Below are 16325 nucleotides of genomic sequence, written 5' to 3'. Positions count from 1 at the left end.
GTAGCAGTCATCCTGTAATTGCGCATGAATGGAAAGAATGGCATTCTTTAGATGGAAAGAACTTGTATTTAAATACTTCTTGGTAGTAATATCATTAAACCGTCTTAAAATCTGGTGAATGATGTTTATTTTATCTGAATTTCATATTCGATTACATAAAAATTAAAGTATCCATTGATCATAATGGGAATCAGTGTTTATATACCGTTTTAACAAACGTTGTTAAGCAAGCCAGCGGCCATATTAGGCTGAATACACCGGTTCTCGTCCGATCACCGAAGTTAACCAGCGTTGAGCCCGGTCAGTACTTGGGAGGGTGACCACCTGGGAACACCGGGTGCTGCTGGCGTTAAATTTTAATTTGTTTTCATGTTTCTTTTTTATATTATATATATATATAACACCGCATTAACTGTGAAAATACTTTTTTTTTTAATGTTAAATCATATTACACACACATAACTGAATTAGAAACCTTAATATGGATTGTATTAAGATTATGGTACAAGTACATCACATAAACGCATATTTATTTAACAGACTCGTTTGAAGTATGCTTCAATAAATCTTATCTGTCCTCACCAGAGGCGTAGCTAGAGGTGTGTGTGTGTGGGGGGGGGTCCTCCCCGGGCGGAATTTTGTACTTTTGCAGTTAATTCTAAAATACAGTCTCGAGAACTTAGTTCTAATTATGGTAATACTACAGCGAATTTTCTCACAATTGTTGTAACTGTTGTTAGTTGTGAGAGGAGTTTTTCTAAATAAAACTGATTAAGAATTACCTACTATGATTGAATATACGTATAAACTTGGCCACAGTAGTGACTATTCGGTATAGATCACCTGCTATGATATATATATATAATTTTTTTTTTAATTTTAATCAATCTTCTGTATCTCTTCCAAGATATTGCCACTCATTGTGTACTCTACATCCCATCTCTGCTTCCCAAATTTTAAATCTTACACTTCGAAACATTGAATTGAAATCTCTGCTCATTTACCCCATCCAGTGTGTTCAAGCCCCCTTGCAAAGCCACGGCATCCACTCTATTCCTGATAGCTCTCCCCCAACTTTGCATCAGTTGCAAGCAACTGTATATCCTCATTTAAATCTTCCCCAATATCATTAACATACAAATTAAACAGCAATGGATCCACAGATTCTTGGGGTACACCACTAGTAACTTTCCTCTTCTGGGATATCGCTCCTCCATAGGCAACTCGCTGACCTATCAGATAGCCAATCTCCAATCCAGAGAACTAACCTACTGTTTAGCACCATCCGTTCCAATTTAACTACTAATTTGTCACGTGGCAATTCATCAAACACCTTTGCAAAATCTAAATATACCACTGTGTATGCAACACCCTCATCCAATGCATTTGTCACTTTATTATAATAAGTAAGCAGATTGCTAAAACACGATCTTCCTTTAACAAATACATGCTGGCCACCAAAGAGTATTTTTTTTTGTTGTCAACCCAATTCTGAATCTTGATCCTAACAAACCTCTCTAGCATCTTAACCATAACTCCACATACACACTGGCCTATAATTCAAATCCCTAATCTTATCGCTTCCTTTATGAATCGGAACAATTTTACCCTCTTTCCACTCTTTTTGAACTTGGCCCAGTGCAAGACTCGTGTTAAAAAGATATGTAAAAGCCATTGTTAACTCCCGGAACATTCCCTCAAACACGTGGTGATATAGTATCAAGTCCTACAGCCTTATTTACATCAAATTCATTCAATTCCTTATATACCTCCTTCTGCTCACTTACTAACAGTTCCTCCTCCTTTGCCACCGCTTTCAAGTTCTGCATGATGTCATCACATCCATAAGAAGGAAATACCTTTATAAATTGCTCATTAAATACCTCTACTATATCCTCTATAAATGAAGATATCCTCAATATATCATTCCTTCATTTTCACCAATCAATGCCATCCTTCCATAATCGTTCTTTCTTCTACTGACCACATGACGAAAAAATTTTCTAGGATCTCTTTAGCCGCATTAGCTAACTACTTCTCATACTGTACTCTTTGTTACCCTTATCAAGGGAGTTGATAAGGGTACCTTCCTCGCCTGCTGTTTGTACTTCTCATGCAACTGGTTGTTATAACCACTCATCTTGTGCTTCTTCTGTAATACTTTCTTCTTCTTCCAGATTACATTCCTTACTTCTTGATTCATTTATTTTACACCTGTTCTATTTACCCTCTTGACCTTTGGAATACATTCTGATATTGCCTTCATCAAATAGTCCTTGAGTATGGCCCAAGCAGCATTGATAAAATGCTACTTGGGTTCTATGCCAGTACCTCTTTCCAATTTATTGCCGCAAGTTGTTTCCTGAGCTTTTCATAATTTTCATGGTCTTAATATTTAACGTACCAGAAATGCTTTTTTTTTTCTTTTTTTTTTTTTAATGGAATCTGCAGTGCACTTGAAACAAAAATCAAAAATATTAATAGACGGCCATACCGTAATTTTTACAAAAGGAATAAATAATTTATGGATGAATACTTTTAGGCCTAATAAAAGTTTCGCCTTAGTGTCGTAACAAAGCCAATCAAATCATACAGCTAATTGTTGCTAGTTTCATCGTTTGCATTACTTCCTTCTATGTTTAGGAGAGCATCCTTCACTAGACCTTGTTAAAAGTCAAGTGATAATTTTAGTTTTTTTCCAGTTACGTTTTTTAATAGAAAAAGTTGTTTAAACTTTTATTTAAGTGGGATTATTTGTGATGTTTTCTGTTTGTAAAAATGACAAAAAAAAAAAAAAAAAAGAAAAAGAAAGAAAAAATAAAAAAGAAAAGAAAAAAAAGGAGAAATGTGCATCCTCTTGTTTCAAGCTGGTGAACCGTGTCATCAAAAAAAAAAATAAATAAATAAAATAATAATAATAATAATAATAATAATAATAATAATAATAATAATAATAAAAATAAATAAATATATAAAATAAAAAAATAACAATACCATAAAGGCTAGGTGGGGTGAGGTGCAATAGGAAAGCATAAATTGCAGCTACGCTGCTGCATTTAAATATATTATATATATCATTCAATATAAATATATTTATATTTAAATTTAAATATATATGTAATAAACAAGAACCCGTGGATGACGGGGTTCTTGTTTTCTCCGATTTGTATTAAAAGATGAAAATTTCCAGGTAAATATTCAATATGCGCATTGTCTTATCAATGTAATCATACATTTTTAATATGGCGTATATTTTGGCATTTAGGTTATTTTTCACCTTTTAATTTTTATTAATAGCAGTATTGCGTAAGGGTACTCTTTGATTGGAATTTAGTTATAAATGAGGTGTTCAGATTGTGTTTGGGGGAGAAAAAAAAAGCATTGCCTATAATATATATATATATATAATGTTAGATTATCCTGTAGAATATTCTTCACGATTTTAAACAGTACAAAACTTCAACAATGCACTCTCAAAAAGAAAAAAAAAATATTGCGTCATGATTATTGTTGCTATTGATGAGATCAAAAATACGTTCGCTGGTAAGTTTGTGATGGCAATTATGCTAACAACACTTGACTAGTCATAAAACATTCTGTTCATTATATAGACTTAGTTTTTCTTCCTATATTATCGGGAATCAGAACTAAGCGAATGGAGCCAGTGATGCCGCTTTTTGCTCGGTGGACAAAGACTGCATTTTCAATAGTCTACTGATATGAATTTACAGATTCTTCTATTGCTATCCATAATGGTGCGTACCACATTTAGTTACAGACCTAGGCATACTCTAAATTATCCATCAGTTTCTTTAGTGCTTAAAGAACTAAATAATCCGAGAGATATTTTTCAACAAGGATTCAACGTTATCCAGGCAAGTAAGGAAGCTTTGCACAGTGTTCAGAGAAATGCTCGCAAATATCCTGTAATGCGACCTTTTTTCAGTTTATTAAGATCAGGATCCAAAAGACATTTTCAAATGTTAGGTGCATTACGTAATATCCAAAATTCTCACAATCGTCTATCAATTTTGCCTTCGAAGTCGGACAGCATACGGATTGATCAGCAAGCGAACAGATGGCACCGTCATCGAAAAGGTAAATCTAGATGTCTGCTTAAAAACTCAGGACTTCATCTTTTGAATAAGAAAGGAGTTGATTTTGAGAACGCAAAACGAAAAAGAAACCAAACAGTAGATAAAAAATCACCTGAAGATTCTCCATGGTCTAAGCCTCTAACATCGGAAGAAAATCTAAGCAATGTATCCTCACTAGCACTAGCCATTCCCTCAAATGCTACATCGAACGGTAATGACAATATTGTGCAGAAGGACCAAACACAAGTGTTGGATATAACTCACGATGAGATCATGAAAGAACTGGAAGATATTCTAAGAAAACCGGAGCTAGTTAAAAGACTGGAAACTTACGAAGATTCTATGAATAGGCGGGTGATAGCGAATACACTTCGACCAAAAGCTGCTAAAGAGGTTAACGGTAACATTTTAAACAATACTTCGGCTGTAAGCGGAAATAAATCCGATCTGTTGTCAACAATTTGGTTTTCAGTCATTTGCATCTTGCTAGTAATCTCAGTGACTGTGGCCATGACGTTGTGCGTCCTGTTTTGTTTGAAGCAAATAAACGAAATAAAGGCGCATGCGTTTTTAGAAAAAGTTAAAGCAGCTTCTTCTGCAAATAAACGATTGAAATTCGAAAACGTTAGTTGTCTGACTGCTCGAGATGAAGCAGATCGTCCTAAACGTAAAATACCACCAGAAATTGAAACAATAGAAGAAAAGCGATCTGCTCAAACTTTGGTCGTTAGACATTCTTCACCATCATTAGTTATCGATCGTCATGAAAAGGATGCCAGTGAAAATGAAAGTGTGAAGGCTGCAAAACATCGCTCCTGTCCTCAGTTAAGGAGTATTTCGATACCAGTTGAGTCTGAATCCATGTCTTCTGTCGACGAAGCTGCGGTTAATGCTACTTGTGACACCGTCCGGATAGGATTGGAGGGATCGTCACCGAAATCGGACAAAAGCAAACGAGATGAAAATTTCTCCCAGAGTGACACCATAGCTGGTAGTTACGAATCTCTTGTCAATTTAGTTACTTCAGGATCTGCCCGAATCAGAAAGGAGACTGAAAAGCATTTAAAACCTACAATGTTAGAGAAAAGACTTTAAGCAGGTGTTGAACCTTTTTGGAAGATGGACCTTAAAATAGTTGGACATTCTCTGTAATAACTCAAAAATCTTTCCAAACACAATGTATGAAGTCAAGAAATTTCAATAATGGTATAAAAACATGAATATGAGTAAAAACATTTGATATGAAGATAAAAGCGCACGTTTTTTTTTTTGTCTTAGTATATTTATGTATTTATTTTTATATGCTAAAATAAATAAAATTTAATTAAAATTGAAATTAAAATTAAATTAACAACTTTTTTTATTTTTAATCTCAAAGGAAATGGACAGAATTCTTTTAGCCCTTAAAAAAAAAAAAAAAAAAAACTGTAAGTAACCTGTCTCTGTATGTTCACTATCACTAGAGTAGTAAATGTAGCATACCATTATTATTACTATTATTATTAACTAACAACCTCCAAGGGGCTCATCAACATAAAATGAGTTCTAATTCTAAGTAGTAGTTATATGATGTATACTTGTGCATATTTGCTGAACCGATTTTGCTGAATTGCAGTAATTGAAATTCAAGTTCCTTTCAGAAAAATAAATAAGTAAATAATAAAAAATATTATCTCTGTTAGAATGCATCTTACTATTGCCTCCGTTGATGAGTCTCGACTCCAGGAGGTGTTTGTATAATAATAATAATAATTAAAAAAATCCTCTAATCAATTACCGCAGTGAAACCTATAATTATCTTTTTCCTGCTGATCTAACATATGAAGGTGAACACTGTATTTTTTGTTATACAAATAATTATGACAAGTTAGTTAAATAACTTTCGATTTTTTTAAATTGGAAATTTTTACAAGATCTTAATACGTTTGCTTTATCAATTTTTTTGAAATTTAAAATTATTTTTCAAGATGTTCACCTTATCACACATCATTGTCTAATGTACCAATTTTTGCAAGTTTTGATATGAAGTGATATATAAGGCAGAACTTTAGGACCTGCAAAATAACTTTCAAGTTTAGAGAAAAAAAAAATAAGAGACAAATGGGAGAAAGCAAAACATTTAATAAAAGGGAAGTAAAACACCTGAACAGTTCTTGCAATAAGCCAGGTGTGTGCAAAGCTCAATGAATGCAGTGAGAGTAATTATTATGAAGGACTTCAACTATATGTTAGAAGTTAATGATACATGGAGAGAAGGAAATGGTATTTATGCAGCTGCTAAGAGATGATTATCTGAAACAGCATGGGATATAAAAAAAACTAGGTTTGAGAGTGCTGGATATGGTGAGAGAGAGTATTAGAGAATTTGTCTGTAACCAGGTCGGCCACATTGCCTTCAACTGAAGAATGATTGTGAAGATATAGACCAATCTAGAAAGCTGTTAAACACGAGGAAATTTGAATTAAGAAATGGTATACATGGAACTGTAGGGAGGCAATTGTCACAAACTTATGGAACAAGTGCCATGGCATTAGAAACTTCAAGGGAAGGATGTTATCAGTGCATAGGAAATGGTCAAGAGGTGAGGGGAACAGTATAAGACTGTATCCCCAGACTAAAGAGAATAAATCAGGTGAGTAGCCTCAAAAAAAAAAAAGATATATATATATTGCGAATAGAATATAAAAAGACAATGATCATGATTGTGCAAAGTGCTGATGATAGGGACCAAAGCAGAAGGAACAGCTGGAAACAGTGATCAGTTTGCGAGAGTATATAATCCAGGCAGAAATATTGCAGTGACACTTATTATTATTTGTCACCTCCAGGGAGTGTCCAAAGACTCATCGAGGGAGGGCATTTATTCTAAAACTCTGCTTCCACCACTCACAATCCACCAACTGACCACAATTACCCCAACACCATCTACCGCCGACCACCACCACCACAAGTATTTCTACAGACAATCACAAACATCCATGCCCATGGCGGGAATCGAACCCACAGCCTCTTGACTGGAGAGCGGACACGCTAACCACTCGGCCAGCCAGGCTGGCACTTATGATAGGGATTGGTGTGAAAATTGAGTTGGATGAACTGGAGGTGCTTATGATACCACAGAATCTCATTGTGGATACTGCCATGGGATTGGATGGTATATATATCAGCCTTTGTAATAAAGAAGATGCAAGCCACTGACCAATCTTTTATAATTTAAGTCTCAGCTCGGACAAGGAATAGAAATAAAAGGCGAAATAGTTGCATTATGTGAAGGATATTCCAAGGTAAAGGTAACAGATTATAACCAATAATGTATCAGGAGTGATTGTTAAGATATAGAAGATGTTAGTGAAAACCATAAATAATGAATAAGGCAGAAGAAATATGATACTCAATGTATTACTATCTTATACACCAAACGCATCTCTCAATGAATCCCCCAAATGACTTAAATCCATTGGTCTCAAAGTAGTTTTTTTGCTTGATTAATAAGTTTGTTCTCTTAGCTCTGCAATCTATCAAATCTACCCTGGGATCTATCAAATTCTCTGCATGTGTATCATACTTAGTCAAATCGACAGACTTGTTTGTCATTCATCATGACAAACAGACTCCTGTTTGTTGTGGTGGATATCTGGAATATATTAGATTTCATGAGACAGGATATCTGGACTTGCTGAATATACTATTTCTTCCAAGTGATGCTGTGGGAAAAAAGAAAAAAAAAAAAAGACTAAAGTCTTATCTTACACAACAGCCATTTTATTATTATTATTATTGAATGGGCACCTCCATGGAGTCTGAAGATTCATTGCAGGAGACTCAAATTATTCACATAATCCATCATACCTCTCCCTAAACCCATTAACAGACAAAGTACTCACAACTGACTCTGGCAACCCATTCCACTCATTCACAACTCTCCAAGCAAAAAATCTGGTCCTCACATCCCTACTAATCACACCTTTATTCAACTTACAGGGATGACCTCTTGTTTGGCACCTCTAGTTAAAGTGTTGAAACATTTCCTTTGCATCAATCTTAAAAAACCCTTTAAGCAACTTAAATATTTTTATCATATCCCCTCTTTTTCTCCTGTCAACCAACCCCTGCAATCCATACACCCTCAATCTATCCTCATATGAAACATTCCACAGACCACTCACCACTGAATCTTCTCCACTGCTTCTTCATCCCCAAGAAACCCAGGAGATCAGACTTAGCACAGTAATCCAGATGTGCATGTATCAAGGCCTTATGTCTACTTCTTAATGTGTTCTTCAATAGCAAAGTAATGTTATAGGCTACCTTAGCAATATCCTCTAAACTTTAGCTCTCTGTCTACAACTACTTCTAAATCTCTAGCTTCATCAGAGTCCTTCATCTGTTATATGCTTCCATCAATGTGGTACACAGTAATTATTATTATTATTCAGGCCTCCATGGAGTCAAAAGACTCATTGAGGGGAGGTCCCCCCCCCTAAGAAACACAAAGTCTATCATACCACTCCTTAAACTCATTGACTGTTTTCGCTCTCACCACTCCATCAGGCAATGCATTCCACGGTTCAGCTACCCTCCATACAAAGAAACCACTCCTCACCCTCTTGCTCACAGTTTCCTTTCGTAACTTCCAGAGATGGCTTCTTGTCAGGGAATGTGGACTGCAGAGTTTGGTGGATAGAAGAAGGAAAGGTGATATGATTGAGACTTTTAAACTCTGCAGTCCACATTCCCTCAGCCAATCCTCATAACCAAAATTGTACAGTCCTGAAACCATCTTTGTCATCCATCTTTGTACCCTTTCCACAGTTAATTTATCCCCTTCAAATCCTGGGGACCAAATCTGAGAATAATAGTCTAAGTGTGGTCTGATCAGAGACCTATACAACGGAATGATAATCCTTTTATCTCTGCAGCTCAGTGTCCTTCTCATAATTGCAGCAATCCTCTGTGTTACCTTCACCACCTTTGCAATATGCCCCCTAAATTTCAGGTTTCTATTGATCATCAACCACAGATCTTTTGTCTCCCCTACTTCCGCCAGTATAACTCCTCCCATAGAGTATCCCAATATCCATTAATGTTTCCCAAAACTCAAGACCTTGCATTTTGCTGCATTAAACTGATACTCCCATTCATTTGCCCATCTATCTAGTTATTCAAATCCTCTTGCAGGGCTACCACATCTGCACTATTACTAATAATCCTTCCCAGCTTCGCATCATCTGCAAACAACTGAATATCCCCTTGCAATCCACTGACAATGTCATTGATTATTTATCCTAAAATGCATAGTTTTACATTTCTCCACATTAAAATGACACCCATTATCTTTTGCACGTACTTGACAGCCTATTTAAATCATCCTGCAAGCTTTCCACATCACCTTTATTAACTATTACTCTACCTAATTTTGCATAATCAGCAGACAAATGAATATTTCCTTTCAGGTTATTTCCTATATCATTTATGTACGAATTAAACAGTAGTGATCCCAGCACTCAACCTTGTGGAACACCACTACTCACCTGTTTTCACTTTGATTCTGCCCCTCCATATACTACTTTTTGATATCTATCCAGTCAGTAGCCAATTCAGGGTTTAATCAAGGGGAGAGGAGGGGGGGGGAGTTGAGTAGATGATTTGAGAATACACACTACGCATTGCAATTGCATATGACCTATGACTGAGCATCTACAATGATCGCTAATTCATAAGTAGTAGTAGTATAGAAATAGAAGACCCAACACAACATAAATAAAAATTGAATTTTATTAATTAGGAAAAATTTTCTAGTGTTTTTTTCCTTTTTCTTTGGGGTGGGGGGGGGCTTGCTTTCCACCATTCTGGGTGCACCTCTGTGTCCAGCAGCCAACCTCTTATCCACATAACCAGTGCCATATCCATCCTCATTTGTTCTAATTTCCACGTGGTATTCTCTCAAATGCATTTGAGAAATCCAGCAAAATCATTCTGTAGCCATTTTCTTTATGTACTCAGCTGTTACTCTATTATAAAAAGTTAGTAAATTACTAAAGCATGACCTACCCTTCACAAAGCCATGTTGACCGTCATACAGTATTATATATTTATCCACCCATTCTTGAATTCTCATTTTGACCAATTTTTCCAGTACTTTTACCACCACACTTGAGATACTGATTGGTCTATAATTTGCTACTGCAGTCTTAGAACCTCCCTTATGCAAGGGAATTATTTTGTCCTCTTTCTGCTCCCTTTGAACTCTACCCGAGCTGAGACTTAAATTGAAGAGCCCAGTCAAAGGCATTGCCAGTTCCCTTGCACCTTCTCACAAAACACTAGCTGATATCTAATCCTACAGCTGTATCTACATTGAGATTCTGCAATATCTTAAGAACCTCCAATTCATCCACCTCTATTCCCACATAGTGTTTGTCACATATGTTAAAGCAGTAACCTCACTAGGATTATTATTATTATTATATGACACCTCCAGGGAGTCCAAAGACTCATCGAGGGAGAGTGTGCCAACAGCATCGAACAATTGGTCCCTTCCAACTACTAACCGTGCTCAACCTTGCCAAGTGGTCACTCAGTAATGCAACTATTTTATCTGCTTTCATCACATCGTGACCATCATCACTCATTAAAGTTAATATTCCATTGTCATTCTTCCTCTTACTTGCCATGTAATGAAATACCTCTTTGGGATTTCCTTTGGCCTTCCTGTAATCTGATTCTGCCTTCCTTGCCATGCTGATCACCTTTCTTGCCTGAGCCTTATACTGTTCATGAGTTTGTTGGTCACCTTTATCCTTATATATCCTCCACAGCATTTTCTTCTTCTACAGCTTACTCTTAAGATATTACTCATCCATCTGACTTCTGCTTGATTAACCCTCCTTATGTTAGGTACACTACTAATATCCTTATCCTGTAATGATTTATGCCATGGCACAGATTTAAGCTTCCTTTTAAGCTTGTCATAATCATCTGCCTTATGGTTCCACATATAACCCCTTTTTGACAGAATATTCTTCATATTTTACAATCTCCCATGTCAAGACTGCATGGTCATCACTTTTGCCAATTGGAGGCAATGTTGTCAATTTGGTTGTGGATAGCTCTTCTGATCAGATCCAATACTGCCTGGGTCATAGGAGCTATAAGAGGGTGAGGAGTGGTTTCTTTGCGTGGAGGGTGGTTGAACCGTGCAATGCATTGCCTGATGGAGTGGTGAGAGTGAGAACGGTCAATGAGTTTAAGGAGTGGTATGATAGACTGTGTTTCTTAGGGGGGTACCTCCCCTCGATGAGTCTTTTGACTCCATGGAGGCCCGAATAATAATAATAATAATAAATATATTTATAAATGTATAAAAATTCCATTTCCTTCCTGCCATGTGATCTTTCTTCCTTTCAGTCTGTATCTCCATAGTTGAGGCCCCTCATAATAATCACTTGATCTGTACTCACGGTACTAATTTGTTGATGCATTTTCCAGATCATCCATGGAATTCCCCATCCTATAGCAACAACCAACTATATATTTTGTCTTACTGGTCTTGATCTCACACCAGACTGCTTCAAATTATCAGCCATTGTCCCACCTATCTCATCTTCTTTTTGGTATTAGTATTTTCAGGGAAGATAGTATCCTCTCCCATCCTATCTTCCCTGAAAATACTAAAATTTCACATTCTATCCCTATAACTACATCATCTGGAAGTATGGAACAGTTCATTAAAGAAATGTATGAAATCTTGCCATCCCATATATGATTAAATTTGACAGGCTTAAGTTATTCTCTTTATAGAAAATTGTTCTTCTTCATGCAGCCCTCCTAAGTTAATTATTTTTTTATAACATATATAAAAAAAAAACGTTGTTTAGGACTTTAAGCAGTTTGGACCATGTTACTCCACTTTATTCACATGTGGCCAAACACATTCTCATTGTTGAGTCAATGTTATGTTATGTTATTTTTGCCTTGTTTCATTTTGAATTCATACTGAAGATATTCCTGATACTTGAGGAAAAAATAGAATGCAGTTAAAATTCTACTGTAAGTGTTCCTTGTATTAATTTTTATTCTATCTCATTAATCTTAGATTTCTTGCCACCAAATTCCAACTTTTTGACTTCAATTCAAAAACGTGAACTTTACAACACTGAACAAATTAACTATTACATCTAGCCACATGCCCACAATTAATTTTCCATTAAAAACATTTGTTTCAAATTTTTAATTGGTATTATAATTTCCAAAAAGCTTATAGACAAGTTTCTTTTTTATTATTTAATGAAAATGGTATTATTTTACACTGATTTCTTCGTGAAAAATTGAAAATTATATTAATAAAGCAAAAATAACTAAATCTTCTAATATCTCTTTATTCCAAAAAAGGAAGTTAGCAAAGAAAGTAGCATATCCACTGTCTAACCAAAAGGCTGTAGTGGGTTTGAATTTCACAGTGGCATAAATGTTCGTGAAAGTCTCTAAGCAGGAGACAATAAAAATTGTCCATGTGAAACCACTACACTGCATATTAGCAGCCTGAAGTGGTTTGAAATATGATATCGTCCTTTGCAGTTCCAGATTAACTAACCTGTAGTTCATCCACATCATTATACTATTGGCTTACAACGTTTGGTAGGATTCACATAAAAAAGCACACTCTTTTAGTATTAACTTTTGGAAATTGGATGGCAGCCAATTTCCACCTTCATATTATTACTGGACTGCCACAAGGATCTCATTTTTCCCAGCTTTATTCAATGTGTACACAGATGACATCTCTTTAACAGCTAATTGAAAGTATATCTATGCTGATAACATAGCTATCACCACCCAATACGGTATATACCTTCCAAAGCTTTGAGGAAACACTGAGCAAAGATCTGAGTTCACTAAAAAATCACTTTGAAAGTTAGGGACTCTCTCTCTCTCTCTCCTAATCCCAGCAAAACTGTTGCTTCTACTTTTCCTAAATAACCATGAGGCTTATTGAAAACTAAGTTGTAAGAACATGGTGCTCCTTTCATTACAACCATTTTTTATCCTGTGATAGTAATCCAAGGAGAATGAAATTAATAGCTGATAATAATCCAAGGAGAAGAAATGAATAGCTGATAATGCAAATATTTATATGGTTCAATACAAGCTTAATAATTTTTAAAATACTTTGCATACTGAAGCAGGGCCACCCCGTGCAGTAGCATATTTTGCCACCCCTTCTCGTTTATTTTTCGTATAGTTTATGCCAACTTTGCCATCCCAAAAAAACTTGCCACCCCATGCAAATGCACGTCTTGCACCATCGGTAGAGCCGGCCCTGTACTGAAGTATGAACTGCATCTTGTTCACCTACAGTCATCAAATGAATGCAGTCATTTATGTACTGAATGTGGTAGCTGTCTGTACATAACTGGATTCCAATTGCAGCTGTTGGAAATTTCTTTCTGAGAAAGCTGCACAGATAATACAGTAAATAATTTAAAAATGGGAGTGTTAATGTAATGAACATAACTTGGGAGGCTAATAGATACTTTAGATAGCCAGTCTCCAATCTTGTACATTGGGAAAAAAGTTATTTTTCACTCAGATGACTTTATTATTCAATATTGCACCTAGGATGAAGACTCATCTTCTTGTTTATCATGCTTTGATGATGGCTAATGTAACTTTATATTTCGCTAAAAATTAAACACACAATAGCTAGTACAAGGGAGATGAAGTTCAGGGGACACATTGTTAAGGTGTCCATGATTGCACATAGGATTACTTGATTGTTGAGGAATACACTGACATCCAGAGATAAAGAGGTTATTATTCCCCTTTATAAAGCGTTGATACTTCCACATTTAGATTATTGTGCTCAAGTCTGGTCACCTGGATTCCTTGGAGATGAGGAGGTTGTGGAGAGGGTTCAGAGGAGAGTGACTAAGTTGGTGAGTGGTGTAAAAAAAGCTCCCTACATTGATAGATTGAGAGCTTGTGGATTGCAAAGGTTGGTTGATAGGTGGAGAAGAGGGGATATGATACAAACGTTTAAATTACTAAAAGGTTTTTATAAGATTGATTCAGGGGAAATGTTTCAGCTGCATGATAGTGATGGAAGAACAAGAGGTCATCCCTGAAATTAAGGAAAAGTGCGGTTAACAAGGGTGTGAGAATGAGGTTTTTCGCCTGGAGGGTGGTAAATGAGTGGAATGCATTGCCTAACTCAGTTGTGAGTTCTTCGTCTGTAAATGAATTTAAGAACAGATATGATAGATATTGTTTTGATAGTTTGGGTCTCCTGTGATGAGTCTACTGACTCCATGGAGATACCCGTAATAATAATAATAATGGTAGAACAATGACAAGGGCCATCCCTGGAGGTTACAAATGGATGTGGTGAGCAAGAGGGTGAAGAGTGGCTTTTTTGCATGGAGGACAGTTGGACTGTGGAATGCATCCCACTACCCTGATAGGGTTGCGAGATGAATGGTGAATGAGTGTGGTCTAAGGTGGGCCTCCTGCAATGAGGCTTGTATCTCCTTGGAGACCCTACATAATAACAAATTGTTAATCACAGCCGGTAGCATATCGCACACATTAGAAAATTTTGTCCATCAGTATGAGAATTTATTTTTCATATATATATATATATATTGACTGCATTTCTTTTTTTTTTTATTAAATCCAAACCTAAGCCCTTTGTTGGAGTTCTACAAATTAGTCTTTTATGTTATATTAATAAGCCAACTCCTTTATATAAAAAAAAAAAAATCAATTTGATGATTCACAATTTAAACATGTTATTATTATTAACAGACCTCCATGGAAAAGATGGACTCTTTGCAGGGGAGTCTCATTCAACATGCTACGAGTAAATTGTGAATGTTCAGTGCACAGCACACTGCAGCAATACATTACACACCCCCACTTTCAAAGTGGGGTGTGTAATGCTATTATCCCATGCAAAAAATGTATTGAACTGAACTGAGTTTGATTCTTGTTATGACAAGAGGAATCTTTATTTATATGGAGGTTGAGTTGGCTGATCTCATATGAAGGTAGCAGGGTTTTTTTTCAAAAGGCTTTGCAAACTACATTCTCTCAATCTGTCCTCATATCACACATTCCAAAGACCAGTTACAACCTTAGTCAATCTTCTCTGGACCCTTTCCAACATATCCTTATCACCATGAAAACTAGGAAGGACCAAATCTGTGCACAATAATCCATACGATGTCTGATCAAGGCCTTATATAATGGAACTGGAACCTCTTATTTCTACAAGTTAAGGTCCTCTGCATCATTGCCATAATCTGATGTGATGTCTAAACAACTTGTGCAATATGATCCTTGTCCACTACTTCTCCAAGGTCTCTTTATCTTTTCAACTTTCTTCAAAATTTTCCAACCAGGTGTACACTTTGCATCCCACTGTTGCCTACCAAATTTCAGAACCTTATATTGGCAACAATGTATTAAATTGACAGTTCTATACTGTTCTCCACTCATACAATCTACCTGTAAGGCCACAACATCTGCTTGATTCCTCTTCACTCTCCTGAGTTTTGCATCATCTGCAAACAGTTGCATATCACCAGTTAAACCTCTCAATATCATTAATATACAGATTAAATAACAATGGTCCCAAAACTGATCCTTGCTGCACACCACTAGTGACTTTCCTCTTTCGAGATAGTGCCCCATCACACACAGCTTGCTGATATCTAGCCAGTCACCTATCCAACTATTCAATCCCATCTTTCAGTTTAGTTACCAACTTGTGACATGGCAATCTATCAAATACCACAGTTATTAACCTACTTATGTATCTTATCCTTCACCAATCTCTCTAATACCTTAACTACAACTTTAGATATAAGATCGGCCTATAATTCATTGCCTTAGCCATATCACCAACTTTGTGAAGTGGAACAATTGTACCTTCCTTCCACTCCTGTGGGACTTATACTGTTATAAGACTCTTCTTAAACAGATAGGTTAAGGCTGATGCTAACTACTTGGAACATTCCCTTAAGACAAATGGTGATATGTCATCGAGTCCAGTTGCCTTATTCCTCTAGATTGCATGCTTAATCCTCTCATTCATCTATTTTACACCTACTTTATTCAGCTTTTTGACCTCTTGAATACATTCGCACATTGATGCTGTTAAGTATCTCTATGTCGGTTCCCAATCAGCATTTATTTCTTTTCTGTTCAGTGTCTCACTCCATGCTATA

The 16325-nt window shown here is 36.1% G+C and overlaps 1 non-coding gene across 1 annotated transcript; it reads left to right on the top strand.

Annotated features, from left to right (window-relative positions):
• The first annotated feature begins 230 nt into the window (after window positions 1-230).
• LOC150108110 (5S ribosomal RNA) lies at window positions 231-349 on the top strand. The gene has a single exon (XR_016548160.1). It is a non-coding gene; the product is annotated as a 5S ribosomal RNA (ribosomal RNA).
• The last annotated feature ends 15976 nt before the right edge of the window (window positions 350-16325 follow it).

This window comes from Typopeltis vanoorti, chromosome 3 (assembly GCF_054136105.1).
Source record: "Typopeltis vanoorti isolate ZY-2024b chromosome 3, IOZ_Tvanoo_1.0, whole genome shotgun sequence".
Classification (NCBI taxonomy): domain Eukaryota; kingdom Metazoa; phylum Arthropoda; class Arachnida; order Uropygi; family Thelyphonidae; genus Typopeltis; species Typopeltis vanoorti.
Note: the sequence above shows the minus strand (reverse complement) of the source record. Positions and strands in the feature narration are given on the sequence as shown.